Raw genomic sequence first — 15,578 nt, forward strand, 5'->3', positions numbered from 1 at the left:
CATGAGTAGTTGGGTATAGATCTAGCCACTCGCAGCTAGCCATAGCTCTATCAATTCTTGTTCTGATATTATATTTAGATCTATTCCCATTCCAAGTGTAAAAGCCCCCTATTGTTTTCAGATTGTGAGCTCCAGTAACTGAGATCAAAGTTCTAAAAAGAGAGAAAGATGCTTATGAACTTTGAGTTCCTCCTTCCTCTCGTTGTTGTCCTTGATGTCATTGAAATCCCCTAACATCAATCTTGGACTATCTGATATAGATCTGCAGCTGCATTGCATATCAATTTTTCACACAACTCTTTTCTATACTTTAACACAGCATGTTCATATATATATATATATACACGTCAAACAAAACACATTACATCCGTCTTCTATATACATATCAATGGTGTTGAGTAGGGGTGGGCAATTTACCCGATATCCGAAGCCGCATCCGAACTCGATCCAAAAAATCCGAACCGAAATAGCAAAATACCCGAACGGGTATTGATTTAGGAGAGATTGGATATCCGAACCCGAACGGATAATACCGAACCCGAATGGATATCCGAAGATAACATAACATATATATATATATATATATATTTACCCTTATATTTTTAGTTTTCATCTCTCATTTTGTTTAAAATATTTATATTAATGTCACGCATACTTTAAGATTATAAAATATCATATAATTACGGAGAAAAATGATTTGATATTCACTTAAAATGAATATCACGTTTTTTCATGTATTAACAAAAGTTACATCCAAATTCCAAAAATAATAGCCTCTATTTATTTTTGAAATGTTACCGCCAAATCTATTAATAATTCAATCTATTAAAAAAAGTGAGTTAATCTAAAATTAAAATTTTAAATATAAGAACCTTAAAAACTGAAAAAAATTAATTTTTCTTTCAAAATCTAAATATCCGAACCCGACCCGAAATAATCGAACCCAAACTAAAAATACCAGAATCCGACCCGAAGTACAGAAATACCTGAATGGGTATTGTACTCCTATATCGAAATACCCGAAAATCTGAAATACAGATCCGAATCCGAACGGATATCCAAACGCCCATTCCTAGTGTTGAGAGTAGGGTTTCCAAAAAAATTAACATTGGCCCTATCATTCCACATCATCACTGACCAGCCACTACTGCCTTTAGCAGTCACAACAAAAGATTGATCATTCCCTAGATCCTTAACTACCTTATTTACATAACTATCCACATTCTTAGTTTCTACAAAACAACATTATATCAGGCTAGACCTTCCTGATATCTTGGAGATGTGGAACTGTTAAGGGGCTTCCCAAACCCTTGGCAGTTCCAAATAATGAGTATCTTCTGAACTTCATATAAATTTTGAATAAAAAGAAGTTATAATAAATTATTATATTTTATTATTTTACAAAAGTACAATAAGAAACTAACATAAACATTGTTTTTAAAAAAAAAAATTTTAAATTACTATTAAATTGAAATAATTGAAATTTTTTATAGTGCATTTTAGTTAAAATAATGTTATAGATCTAAATTTACCGCAACGTACATTTTGAATAATTTCTTATGTCTTGACTGACAAAATATTAGCATAAGCGTAATACTCTTTACTATCCAATCAATACTTGTTAGAAAAACATTTAAAAAAACATTTATCATATGCTAATACTTTCCAAACACTCTATGCTCATTGATATCAGAGTTTTTAGTAAAGCATTTTCATTTATATTTTTTGAAAAGCTATATAACTAATTTATTATATTTAATAATATCATAAAATTATGCTTATATCCAAAAATAAAATAAAATTACAAATAAAATATCTTTTCAAAAAATAATATTTCACATTTAAATTATAATTTAATTTATATGATTAACTTATATTTTCAAGTGGATATTTATAAAACAATTTTTAATTGTAAAATCTATTTAAAATATAAAAATCATTTTTGGATATTTACATAATTTTTATATTATTAAATAAAACAAATTAATTATATTTTTCTTAATTTTATCTATTAATATATATTAGAAATATATTCAATTAATATTAAATATAGTATTTAATAATAAATATACTAAATTTTATATAATAATTTTATAATAATTTTAAATAACATATTCTTACTGCTTTACCAATTGTTTTATTAAATAGATTAATAAAATCATAAAGCTTTGCAGCATACTGATTCTTATAACATACTGCTCTGATTTATCATCAATTCTATTAATCAAGACCTTGTTTAAAAATCTTTCTAATCGTTTTAAGGTAATTCAAAATATAATGTTCTTTTGTCAGTTGTAAAAACAAAACAAAAACACAAAAAAGTTATAATGATGTAATGATATCTCAAGTTCTCAACTGTTCTTTTTTATATAGAAAAAGAAAGATAATTCTTTTTGACTAAAAGATAAGATATTTCTCCACTCTTTTTCCATGTTCCACATTATATTTTCACAATTTTCATCACTTTTTGTTTCTCATATGTTGTAAGCTGTGATAAACTAATATAATGCTAAGATGATTTCTCCGTCATTGTTTTGTCATTTTGTCCGCTTATGCTGATTTCTTTCGTTTTTGTTGAAGTGGATTTTTATTTCTCGTTTGACATCAAATTTTAAGATAAAAATTCCAAATCCTAAAACGGGGGTTATAGTTTTAACATAAACTAGATCTCGACCCGCACAACCGTGCGGGTTTTATTTTCATTTTTATATGTATATATATTTATTTAGATCATTAGTTGTATACATTTTTAATTTTAATCATATATTTATATATTTATAAAGCTATTTCAAATACAATAATATATAGTTCGCGTGTTGTAAATAATCAATTGTTTAAACCGTCGTATGCATTTGTTACTTCTTATTATATATTTATTTTATTGTATTTTTATTTAGTTATTAAATATATTAATATGTGCATGAAAAACATATTTGACAATTTTTTTTATTTAATTAATGTTAAATTTTTATCCGTCTTTCAAAATTAGATTTCTTTTTTTTAGCAATATTTTACACAATATATTATATTATCTACAAAAGTGAAAGATATGTTAATTTTTATACATGTAGTATATAATCTGCTAATGTTAAGCCGCTCTGTCATATTATAATTTTAACATAAATATTTTCTATTTCTGAAAATAAAATTTCAAATTTTATCAATTTAATATAATTTTATCATGTTAGGTTCAATATGATAAAAAAAATTAACATGATTGATTGTGATTATATAATAGATAAAAATAAGATATAATATTCTACTTTCATTTTATAAAAACAACTGAATATATTAATGTATAATAATATTTCAAAACTAATTACAGAATTAGTTAAAATATTTACATATAATTTTGAAAATTAATATCTTGTTAAGATCTTTTTAAAAGATTTTTTAGAAATTAAAAAAAAAAAATATATATATATATATATATATATATATATATATATATATATTAAATGAAAAGATATCAAAAGATATTATGATTAAAGTAGTTCAAAGATTAATAATGATTAAAAATGTAGTGTGACCAAGTCTAGTAGATAGTCCATTTTTAAGAAAATCACACATGAATGAAAAGTCATGACTTCTGTTTTAATATAATAGATGACACTTTTATTAATTTGGACCATAATATAACAACGAACTATCATGTAGTTTGTCTGCTTTGGCAAAGGAAGGGAGTAGAAATTCTAAATCACCTAGCATATAGTAATTGCTAAAGAAATATGAGATTTCTATCTACTTATTTCGACAACTTTGAATATTACATTATTATATGGATTAAAGAATTTTCCTGACTAATCTTATGAGTCTATAATAATATATTAAAAACGTAGTTTACCAAGTTACAAACTACAATGACGACTGTATTATTAGTGGTTGGTACACGTATATGTGGCAACCATGAAGCAAACGCACAAACGGGGAACAATAAAATACGACAAATACTCTGAAACCAAACGACCAAATATATTAACTTAAGCTTTTGTTTTTTTATCGAAGCCAACAATAAACAAAGAAAAAGATAAAATATGCTAAAGGACTGACAAGGAAAAAACGTGCCTCTAAGGCCGTTCTGTGGTAATTTCGTTTACAATGTTGAAGACAAACGATGGTGAGCTGTGTTTCGAAAAGTTTTATGTATGCATCTGTGCCCTGGTCCATACCATTCTTGTTATGTAGAGAGGGTGAAAATTGTATATAAAATATTTTGTTTACTTACCAAAAAAAGGAAAATTGTTTTTATGCTAAAAATGATAACTATGTCTTATTACGCTAATTTCTATTTGTATTATTTTTGCCTCTAATATCTTTTAGTACTTTCCAAAATAAATCAAATAAATAATTTTAAAAACAAAAAAATCAAAAATAATAACTACCGATGAAATTTTTTATCAATTTATTGGTATTTTTCAAGTTCTAAAAATATTTAAATCATAATTTCATATTTTGTTCTACAGTAGACATGACATTCTATACAATAGAAATGTAATCCATTTTTTTCATTAAATCTACCATGTTTAGAATTCGTGATCTACATAAATAATAGTAATCTAAAAATATTTGGAATACATGCTTAACCTATCACCCTAAAATATGTAGAAATCAAAATCGACACATTATTATAAATCTAAAACCCGTAGAAATCAGAATCTACACATTACTGTAAATATAAACTAGTAGAAATCGATTTCAAACATGTTTATTGTATTCTACATATGGCACTGATTGGTAGAGCATTAGCATTGGCATTATGCTCTACATTATCCAATCAACATTTGTGAGTAAAAAATTTAGAAAAACATTTACTAAATGCTAATACTTTCCAAATGCTCTCTCGCAAATGCTCTCATATGAAACTTTGTAAGAGCATTTGCATTTATAATTTATAAATTGAAGAAAAATATATATTTAGTTCATTTATTTTATTTAATAATGTCATAAAATTATTTTTATATCCCAAAAATAAAATTTTGATTTCTAAAATAAATTTACAATATAAATATTGTTTTTGGAAAATAATATTTCACATTTAAAATATAATTTAATTAATAAAATGTAATTTTAAATGTAAATACTATTTTTTAAAATAATATTTTCCGATATAAAAATAAGTTTGAAATTAGTAGATAAAATAAATTAATTATATATATTTTGTTTTATATATTAATATATATACTAAAACGTGTATTTTAGAAATAATATTTTACATTTAAAATATTATTTAATTAATAATATTAGAAATATATTCATTAAAAATAAATATATTATATATTATATACTAACTTTTATAATAATTTTAATAGCATGTTCATACTCCTCTATCAATCAATTATTAAATAGTTTAACAAAAGCATACAACTTCTACAGCATACTGCTTCTATAATATAGTACTACTGCTTTATCATCTGATTTGCCAATCAGGACCATAGTAGAATAAAAATTATATGGATAAAGATAATCAGTTCCAAAAATATGAGAATCAAATATTTAGAAATATCCAGTTTCCTCATATTAATAAAAAAAAATTTAAATAAGAAAATTATGATTTACCAAATAAAATTTTAAATAAAACATTGATTTGGAAACTTCTTCCACGCCATCTTTTATATTTCATTGATTGATCACAAAATTTTCACAAAAATTTCACAATTATTCTACCACGATTCATAAATATTTTGAGATAATGATAAGAACAAAAAAAATATTTTTAAAAGAGAAACTAAAATATATTCTACTTACAAACTAATTTTCAGTAAAAATATTATTTGAAAAATTGCTTGAAATAAACTAAGTTGGATAAGATTTTTAATTTGAAATAGAGAAGGATATTTCTTTCTAAAAAATCTTTTAAAGATCTTTGTAAAATGTATTTTTGAAAATTAATAAATTTATATGATTTTAATTTTCGTTCATCAACCAAAAATAAATTTAATTTGAAATGCTAATTATATTTTATGACAATAACAATTTAAGTTGGTTAATTTTCGGAAAATAATTTGTCATGATTTTGAAAAGATTTTCTTAGAATTTTCTTTAACAATATTTATTTGTATTTAAAATAAAATATAAAGATATTAAAATATATGATGATTAAGTTATGTATTTTAAATAAAATAGAAAGATACTAAAAGATATGATGATTAATATTCTTTTCTTTAGTTTTTTTTTTGATTATACAGAGGTATACTGGCTCCCACAGAAATGAGTCCAGACTAGTTACGTGTTTGCAGCCTACATTTTTTTAGTTGCTTTAGTTAAAAAATTATATTTTAATATTTAACAATTGTTTTGTAAATTTTAATTTCGAATTTATATTTGAATTTAAAGGTAGTATTGCCATTTTGAAAATATTTAGTCTAATTGAACATAATGCATATGAGATTAGTCTAATAAAATATATTAATCATTTTTTGGCCTAAAAACAATTTTTCCTAAAAAAATCAATAAGGAAGAGTAAGTAAAGTAACTTTGTATAGCTTTAATGAAACTTCATTTGACATTTGTAAGCTTTAGATCAATTAGATTTTTATTTTACAATTAACTTTTAATTATGTAACTAAAATTTATTAAAATATCAATATTTCTTTTTGTTTAAGAATTTTTTTGGGTTCTCATTGACAACGTTGCTCGTAGATTAGTTTTCTTCAAGATAAAAAAATGCATAACATAATCGAATTGACCAAAACATAACTTCAACTTCGCTGTTCGGATACCCGTTCGGGTTTTCTAGAATATTTCAGTTCAGATGTTTCGCTATACGGATATAGATTCCGTTCAGGTATTTTTGTACTTTGGTTTGTGTTCGGATATTTTTAGTTCGGGTTCGGTTATTTTGGGCCGGGTTTAAAAATTTATATTTCGAAGAAAAAAATAATTAGTTTTTCATTTTTAAGTTCTTTTGTATTTAAAATTTTATTTTTCGATTAATTAATTTTTATTTTTAATAGATTGAATGATTAATAGATTTGGAGGTAATATTTAAAAAAATAAATAGACATTAATGTGGCTATTGTTTTTAGAATTTGGATGTAATTTATGTTAATACATGAAACAAAAAGCTTGATATTCATTTTAAGTGAGTATCAGATCATTTTCTCCGTAATTATATATATCTTTTATATTAAAATAGAAGTCATGACTTCTTTTATGTGTGATATTTTATTTTGGACCATCTAATAGAAAATCACCATATTTAATGGTGTATTATTTTCCATATATTCTACCTATTAATGCAAAATATTAAAACAAGATTAGCCTATAATCTCGCTGCTCTATATATTCTCTTCACGAACAGTAGTTACCTAAAATAAGCAAATGACTAATAAAAGTACCAACATTTTTTTGGTACGTACGCATAAAGGTACCAATATTAACTTTTCTTTTTTTTTCAATTTTTTTTCTTACGAAAACTAAAACTTGGTTTCTTTTTGTTCAATTCTTAAGAACATGAATATAAATCTGGATATATAACATGATTATCAAAAGAATATATTTACCATCACATAAAATGTCATGCTTTTCATATATTTTGTATACCTTACTTCATTTTGACAATTATGTTTCTATATATATGTCGGCTAATCTATAATTACCAAATCAAATTCATGTAAGACCATTATATAAAAAAACTATATTTTTGCAATCTATATATGTTTGAAGTCTAACAATCTTAAGAATATGCCTTAATATTTTTATTATTTATTTCCTATATACCTAAAAATAATACAATAAATCTATATATTTTGAAAAAAACAGATTTCTTAATATAAAAATAATTTAAAGTTATCTACGAGTTATGCATTCAGATAAATAAACATATTAACTAATTTTCATATCAAATATTAAAACAACATTTGATGAATACAAGAAAGGTTAAAATTAATTATTGCATTAGGATTATAAATTATTAGATAAACAAATATACCTTTTCCTAAAAATATACTTTTTGTCTATAAGAAATAATCATGCTTTTCAAAGTCTAGATTAAAATCTAATATTCTTTATAATGGATATTAAACATAATCATGCAATAATTTATTAATATTTTAATAAATCAGAAATATACTATTATATTATAAATCTTATATCTTATTATATATCAAAACAGAATCACAACCTCAATTCATGTGTGATTTTTTTTAAAGAAAATTGACCCTCACTAGAAATCAGTTATCATTTATTTATTACTAATAATGTGGTTTGATAATATATCTCTCCTAATATAACCATAAACTCCTACAAAACCGGATTGGTTAACAAACTGATATTCGATCAAAAACAAACAAACTAATATTTAATTTATTATTATTATTTGATTCTTTATTAAATGTAATCTTATCGTTCTAATTCTGAACATTCTATTTGTTAACTTTACCATCAATCCAAGTATTTATATATATAAAATAAAAATCAACACCCGCACGGATACTTTGCTATTTCGATTCGGGTTTTTAGATTAGGTTTGGATACGGGTTCAGCTATCGGGTAAAATGCTCACCCCTCTGAACTCATAAGCTTCTCATGCCACATCACCATAATGTGGTAATATTGAATCAACAGCATATAAAAAGAATCAATATAGGCTATATAGCAATCAATCTACTTTGGGTTCTGTGTAGATGTTTCTATCGCCGTACTATAGGGTAGACACGTGCTTCTATTTTTGTATTATAATACTTTGGTCTATTTGCAGAAGTTGAAACATAATCAGGATCATGTTCCGATTATTATTTGTCTCACCTAGGTTAGATTAAAGTGACATTTAACAGCAACGTTATCTTTCAGCTTTAAGACATGGGTTACTAAACAATAATATAACTTCAGATTCTTTTCCTGTATTGCTAATTAATATTTATTTGCATTGCTAATTATATTGGCATAGTTATAGTTCAAAGATTTGATTTTTAAAGAGTTTGTATGGGATGGGATATAAGTTACCTAGTGTTCTTTGATCAATGATCATACAGTGTCTTGATTTGTTGCTCTTTGGTCAACAAAAGCATAGTCACGGGATGGTTTGTATCAAATACACAATATGGCCATAGTCAACTGATATCTTGTGTTTTTAATAGATTTTATCATTCATTTATCATGCATTTTGATCATCTAGGATAGCATTTAGACTTGTTTAGTTTGCATTGCATTGCATTTGTTCTTATCAGGTGATGGAGATGCCAAATGGTGACTTTGGAGCAATTGGAGGTGGATTGGAGGCAAGATTGGTGTTTTTCGAGTTCATGGTGTGATGACCAAGTGTCCCAGCGGCTTCATGTGACAGGCAGCGGCATTTTGACCTCGCAGGAAGCCGATGCACATCACCCAGCGGCCTAGCGTCACCCAGCGGCCTGGCGTCCTGACGAGAAGCCGGTGCAGAAGTTCTGCTGAAAATTCTAAGTGTTGGAGCGGCCTTTGGTGCAGTGGCTTCACCAAACCGCTGGAGAAAAAAAACACACCTCCCTGCCCAACTTCGACTTCTTGCAGCGGCTTGGTGAACGTGACGAGAAGCCGGTGTGCATATCCCAGCGGGTTTTTGCACCCCTCAACGGCTTTTTGTCAGCGCCAAAAGGCAGTTGCGACCATTTTCATAGTTAGCATTTGAGAGTTGACCAGACTTGTTTTTACTCTTTTATCCTTATGTTTCTAGCTAATATAAATACTTTGTAGACCTAATCTTTGGAATCATCTCATTTTTCTCTCTAGACTTTGCCTCATTTTGTAAAAGCTTGAATCTTTTTATCATTCTAAGGAATTTCTTCATCTTATATCTTGTTTCTCTTAATCATTAACATGATTAGCCTTGAATCTCATATGGATTTGAGGTTTATCATGGAGATTAGGGAGTAGACACATTTTGGATTCATGGGTTAGGGTGATTAAGGGTGATTAGTGAAGATCTAGAGTGTTTAGTGTTAGATCTACTTATTTCTTTGCTTGTTGAGGGTTCTTAATGCTATTTTAGTCTTGATCATACTAAAATAGATCCCTAGACATTTCCTGCCCGAAAGGTGTATGATGAAATGTCTGAACCAACTCTTCAATGCTTTTAGTCTACTTTGCCAAAGAGATTTGTTGTTAAAGAGGCTAAGATTGCTATTAGACTTGTTCTCCATGTTTGCTTTAGTAACATTCAACCTAAGAGATTAGATGCTTGAGTTGCTTTAGCAAAAGAACATTCATCTAGAGATAGAGCTTGTTTAGTGTTGTGTCTAGGCATAAGGAAAGTGTTTGATTGATAGCTTGCCACTCTAGTTTGGATCTTAGTCACCCAAAATCAAGTCCCTAGTCCCATGAGTTCACCTTAGCATTTGATTGAGTTCTTGCACTAGTTTCTAGATTGGATTTGAGATCACCTTGTTCATATTAGTAGGTTCTTAGCTTGTTACCATCATCCATCTTCTCGTTTGCTTAGATTAAGAGAGTTTGTGTATTCCTAGTGCTATAGATCTCTAGTTCTCTGTGGTTCGACAATCTTTTATACTATCATTTGACTTGGGAGCCTTGAAAACTCCCAACATCATCAACAAAAGAGAAAGAGAGAGACATACGCTACCAAGGAATCTTACCCCATGTGGTGGGCTTGACCCACATGCATTTGAATTATATTTCCACACTTTATGAGAGAATCTATAACAGTACATTATTTAACTACCACGGGCGTAATCGCGCGAAAATATTGTTTCATTGTTTTTAAATATGATTTCTATATGATGTAATTATTTGGTTGTTTTTATTTGTTAAAAATATTATTTGATATTTTTATTGTGTAATATAGTAATATAATAATATGTTGTTGTTTATATAATAGTACTAGAGTTGGCCCGCCCTACGGACGGGATATCAAATTCAAAATTACATAAGATATCAATTAGCTATAATAGATATTAACTTAGTTAAAACTTAAGTTGGTCTTGGTCTTACTATTCGTTGTGTGGATTCTGTTATTACCAAAACCAGCATAAATTTGTTATTTAGATAGTTACATTATTACCATATCACATTCAAAACTGAGAAATACCTACTTTCTGTAAAAACTTTGAAGCATACGAATCAATTTTATTCTTTGTAAGGATTAGAGTATATGTAAAGTTTCTCCTACTTTATAGAATCTGTTATGATATAAATTATGATCTATAGATGGATATGTGGATAAAAACAAAGCGAAATAGATTTATATGAAGCTATAGTTATCATTAATGATATTAGATATCTTAAGTCATTACACAAAAGAACACTTTAAGTTAATCTCAATAAAAAATCTTCTTCGTCAACTTCTTCGAACCACTCTTTTTGTAGTATGTAGTTTTGATTGGGAGATCTCGTAAACAGTACCAATAAATGTCTATTGATTTTTTTTTTGTCTTTTGTTTTATAAATTTATAAATTTTACCGGTACTTTTGATTATTTGTGTTGTTGAAAGCACTTTCAGATTATTGGTTCGGACAAAAGAAGTTTCATCGCCACAACAAATAAAAACTCTATTACTTATCGTAATTGTACAAATTTGAAAATGTGGCAATTACTTCTGCCTTTTAACTAATATGAATAATAAAAATAGTCATCCAACAACTTTGCCCTCCCTAAACTTCGGACTAATTTTTGTTAATCCAAAGAACAACATACATTGAATTATTGTACACAGTTTCAGATCATAGTGAATGGTTTAATCTACATGGATAAACTAAAAAGATATCTTGATCTTAAGTATGAGAAGCTGTCTCAATAAAAAGACATAAACCAGTAATTAGTGCTAATTAAAGATAAAATCTTAAACTAAAAACACATTCCTTTTACTACTGCACCTTCATGAATTAAAATACAAAACTTACCAAAAACTCTCCACCATAATAAAAAATGGAAACTTTAACCAAATATTACTATTCCCCTTGACTTTTATAATGTAACTACTTCTATAATTTCACTTATATATCCTGAAATTTAGTCCTTATTTGTTAACGGTTATTAATTCTCATTGTTGATATGTTTGATCTTAAATGTCTAGGTCTGGCTATTGAATGTGATGGACATGAGCACTATTGTGGTTAAATTATAAGAGCGATTATTATGACATATTTTGAAAATTTTCTTGCTATTTCTGTATTTTTGTGTGCTCCTTTTGACAACCTTTATTTATATTTTTTTATGTCGGATCTTTTTTTTAAGTCAGGGAGGGGAAAACACATGGTCGAGAAGTTTTTAGTTTCCGCAAACTAATTTTAAAAAAAGAATTTTATGAGAGTCACTTCTTATTATATCTTTTATCTTATATGAGTTTTGTCTGATGAGACAAATATAAAAAGCTCGTTAACAAATTATCATATTGCTTTTAAAAGTTATTTTTATTTGTTCTTTAATTTATATATTTTTCGCTTATATGTAAAATATAGTTGTATATTTCTAAACGTTAATCTCAGGAAGATATTTGATTGTCCAAAACGTTAATTTTTTTTTTTAGAATTGCTGCTCAATAGCAAATTGAAACAAATTGAAAAATATAAGGCAAATCCATTAATTAACATTAAGCTTCTTCACAAGATTACAAACACTTTTGTTTTCTAATAAAACTTAAAACACTGGATTTCTTACTTAGGGAAAGGGTAACAACGATTTTGATAGTTGGAATTAGACTGTATATGTTCAAATCCTACATACACTGTGTCTTTCCACCAAGAATCTTCAGCCCATCACATGAAGACTTTTATTAGCGTCTTCCATTGAAGTCTGCAGCTCTTTTATATCCCCCTCTTGTCTAGTCTCCCTAAGACTCTGTAGCCTTCTCTCCAGCTCATTAGGACATATTCGTTGTTGTTCCTCCAATGGTCATGAACACATGAGTTTGAACCTAGTTCCTTCTAAATCCTGACTCTTCTCTGAAACCCCCTGTAAACTGTTTCACAATAAGTTAATAGCAGTTACATTAGAGAAGACAATGAAGTTAATATTATGTGGAAGTGAATGCGTTTGAGTTGAGACAAAGAATCAAAATATTTAATGGCTTGAGTCTCAAGGAATTTAATATCAAGAATTTCACCATGAGCTTGAAATAGTTACCCTTTTGTTCTTGCCCAATCTGAAGAAGCAAAAAACTCAGCTTGGCGTTATGTTTCAAACTGATCCATTTCTTCTCCAAAATCTTCTTACCCTTCCTTTAAACACGTAATGTTTTTAAAGACCCATCATATCCAGAGCTGAACAGAAACTCCCTTATTGCAGTTCTAAATACAAAACTAAGAGACAAATTAATGTGGATTGTTTATACAGTGATCAATGAAATCTCACAGTATTCCTGCAAGATGATGATTAAGTACTCGAAATCACTATACATTTATGTTTCTTTAAAAGGCACTATAAACTAAATGATTTCTGGTGTAACCTTCCTAGTGCTCACTTCTTGCTCTTCTGGAGCTTTATCACTCATAACCCTCCACTGCATTTGCAACAAAGCTCTTTGCCTCTTTTCCTACAACGGTAACTCATTTACGTCAGTAGGTTTTAACCTATAACACGTGCTATCTTGTAATGAATCTTGTAAAACACTATACTTTTAATCTCTGAAGATCTAATTCGTCTTGCAGCTTCTTGTAATCATCTTCGTAGTGACACTTAAATGCTTTCAGTTGAACGTCATGCTCGTTCCTGATTGTTGTTATCCTCAGCATGAGAGAATTTTACCAATCGAATACCAGAGTCTCCATATTCCTAAACTATCAAATTGTGCTCCTGGTATGGTACCTCTTTCAATTCAGTTTCGGCCTAAGGCTGAGCTTGTATCAGTTCCTCATCGTGCTTAGCTTTGAGATTTAACTCCCTATTCTCATGTTCCTCCCGGATAGTGAGTATCTGCAGAACATGAGCTTTATCATCATGTTTGCTATTTGAAAACCTGCTCAGTATCAAATTTACAAACATAAAGGCAAGAGAAAAGGGACTTTGGTTCTCGTATGTGCAAAGCTTATTCATGCTCGTTGATATTCAGAAAGTGAAGATTATTATACCAGAGAAGCATTATCCTCTTGAATGGTCAGCAATTGGTGCTTTGATTTGGCTTTACAGTCAGAAAGTTCTTTATCATATTTAGTGGATAACTCTTTGATAACCTTCTCAGCCTGAAATCAGAACCATGATCAACAATTGCTTGGTCTATTGCAATTATAAAATATGTCAACATATACCTTTTCCTTTTCAACTTTAATAACCTCCTGCTTCTCCTCAATACTTCCTCTGGGTTTCATTAATCGTTTAAAACGCATCAGAGAAGCATATACGCACGTATACATGGAGAAAGTGATCCAGACTGGTCATTCCTCTGAGATAACTTCTTCAAGTGCCTAGATAATTCCAACTGTTTATTTTCAGCATCAGATCATATTTCAAAAAATTGAAGTGAAATAGATAACCTTAGAATCTAGAGGAGCATGGCACGACGTTCCTGGCCTCCCAAAATCGGAGCAGGCGAACTTGTACGGAGGAGGAGGAAGAGCGGCCAGTCTGTAGATCGGAGTGGGAGACCAAATCGTTAGCTATTACTCAAACTTTTTGTCCGCTGTTTAGTTGAGAAGAAAGTATGATTTTGAAAGCATGAACTCGCACCTTTTTTATAGCAGAGCTTCCACCGCCTTGCACTATTCAGGGTCGCATTGAATGGAGATCGTGTGTGATTGATGAAGGAGCACTTAATGAGGGGGAATCGGTTACTGTATCATCTCGCTCGGGAAGAAGAAGACGAAAGATCCGTCGATGGAAGAAGGTTGGAGACACTAGACAGAGAAACCACTAACCTCGAAAACGATATGTTTTACTGGGTGTAAGCTTAGACGGGCCTGATTATGTGGAGCCAGCCCAAACGAAAAAATAAATGAAGCCCGCGACGAACTAAATGATACGGTGAGTTTTGATCAAACGGGACAGGTGTCGCAGCATGGTGAATTGAATTAGTGACGTGGCTCCTTCTCGTGAGAGAATAACTCTATTTTATAGTATTAGACTTGTTAGTGGTGAAGTTAACATCTGATGTAATCATATTAAATTTTAATAACTTTGCATTAAGGTGTGTTTTGATTATAAGATTAAAAGCTTCAGTGTCAAATTGTATTTTATTTTTAATTTCTTTTATTTTTTTTTAAGATATTTTTTTGCGTTCTCTCCATATTTTAACATTGAGTTGTCACCATATATGTATTCTGTTTACTTTTATGTGTGCGGTGTTTCTCACCATCACCGTTGGCTGTTCCTCTTCTTTTTAAGATTTCAACTGATGTTAAGGACCGTATCTCCTTGGGTTGGGTTAGAGTTAAGTCGTCTTTGATGTTGTCTTCCTCGTCGTTGGCTTTCCGTCGATAGTCCATGTCGTCTTGATTTTCAAGATCTGAATTTTTGTGATCTGACTTCTATACTCTCTTTTATATCTCGAGAACAGCTCCACAATTTGCTTATTTCGTTTCGTCTTTCCTTTCCTCTTTATTTTTTAATCTCGTTGCAGCTTTTATTGATACTCGCGTTACTGTGGTTATCCCTTTCGTCAAGTTTGCCAATTCAGGCTTGGGTAGTATTATCCTACGTATATGTTTCGTGGGTT

At 28.6% G+C, this 15,578-nt stretch overlaps 1 long non-coding RNA gene across 3 annotated transcripts; it reads right to left on the minus strand.

The window, feature by feature from the left end:
• Positions 1-12,631: 12,631 nt before the first annotated feature.
• On the minus strand, positions 12,632-14,778 carry LOC130498363 (uncharacterized). 3 transcript variants are annotated; one of them, XR_008937258.1, is made up of 8 exons: positions 14,594-14,778; positions 14,401-14,491; positions 14,176-14,331; positions 13,999-14,109; positions 13,736-13,843; positions 13,546-13,639; positions 13,055-13,463; positions 12,632-12,890 (listed from the first exon to the last, which is right to left on the minus strand). It is a non-coding gene; the product is annotated as an uncharacterized LOC130498363 (long non-coding RNA). The 3 variants fall into 3 exon arrangements; XR_008937257.1 differs by having other exon boundaries at positions 13,546-13,843; XR_008937259.1 differs by having other exon boundaries at positions 13,546-13,886.
• Between the last annotated feature and the right edge of the window lie 800 nt (positions 14,779-15,578).

Source organism: Raphanus sativus, chromosome 8 (genome assembly GCF_000801105.2).
Source record: "Raphanus sativus cultivar WK10039 chromosome 8, ASM80110v3, whole genome shotgun sequence".
Lineage (NCBI taxonomy): Eukaryota > Viridiplantae > Streptophyta > Magnoliopsida > Brassicales > Brassicaceae > Raphanus > Raphanus sativus.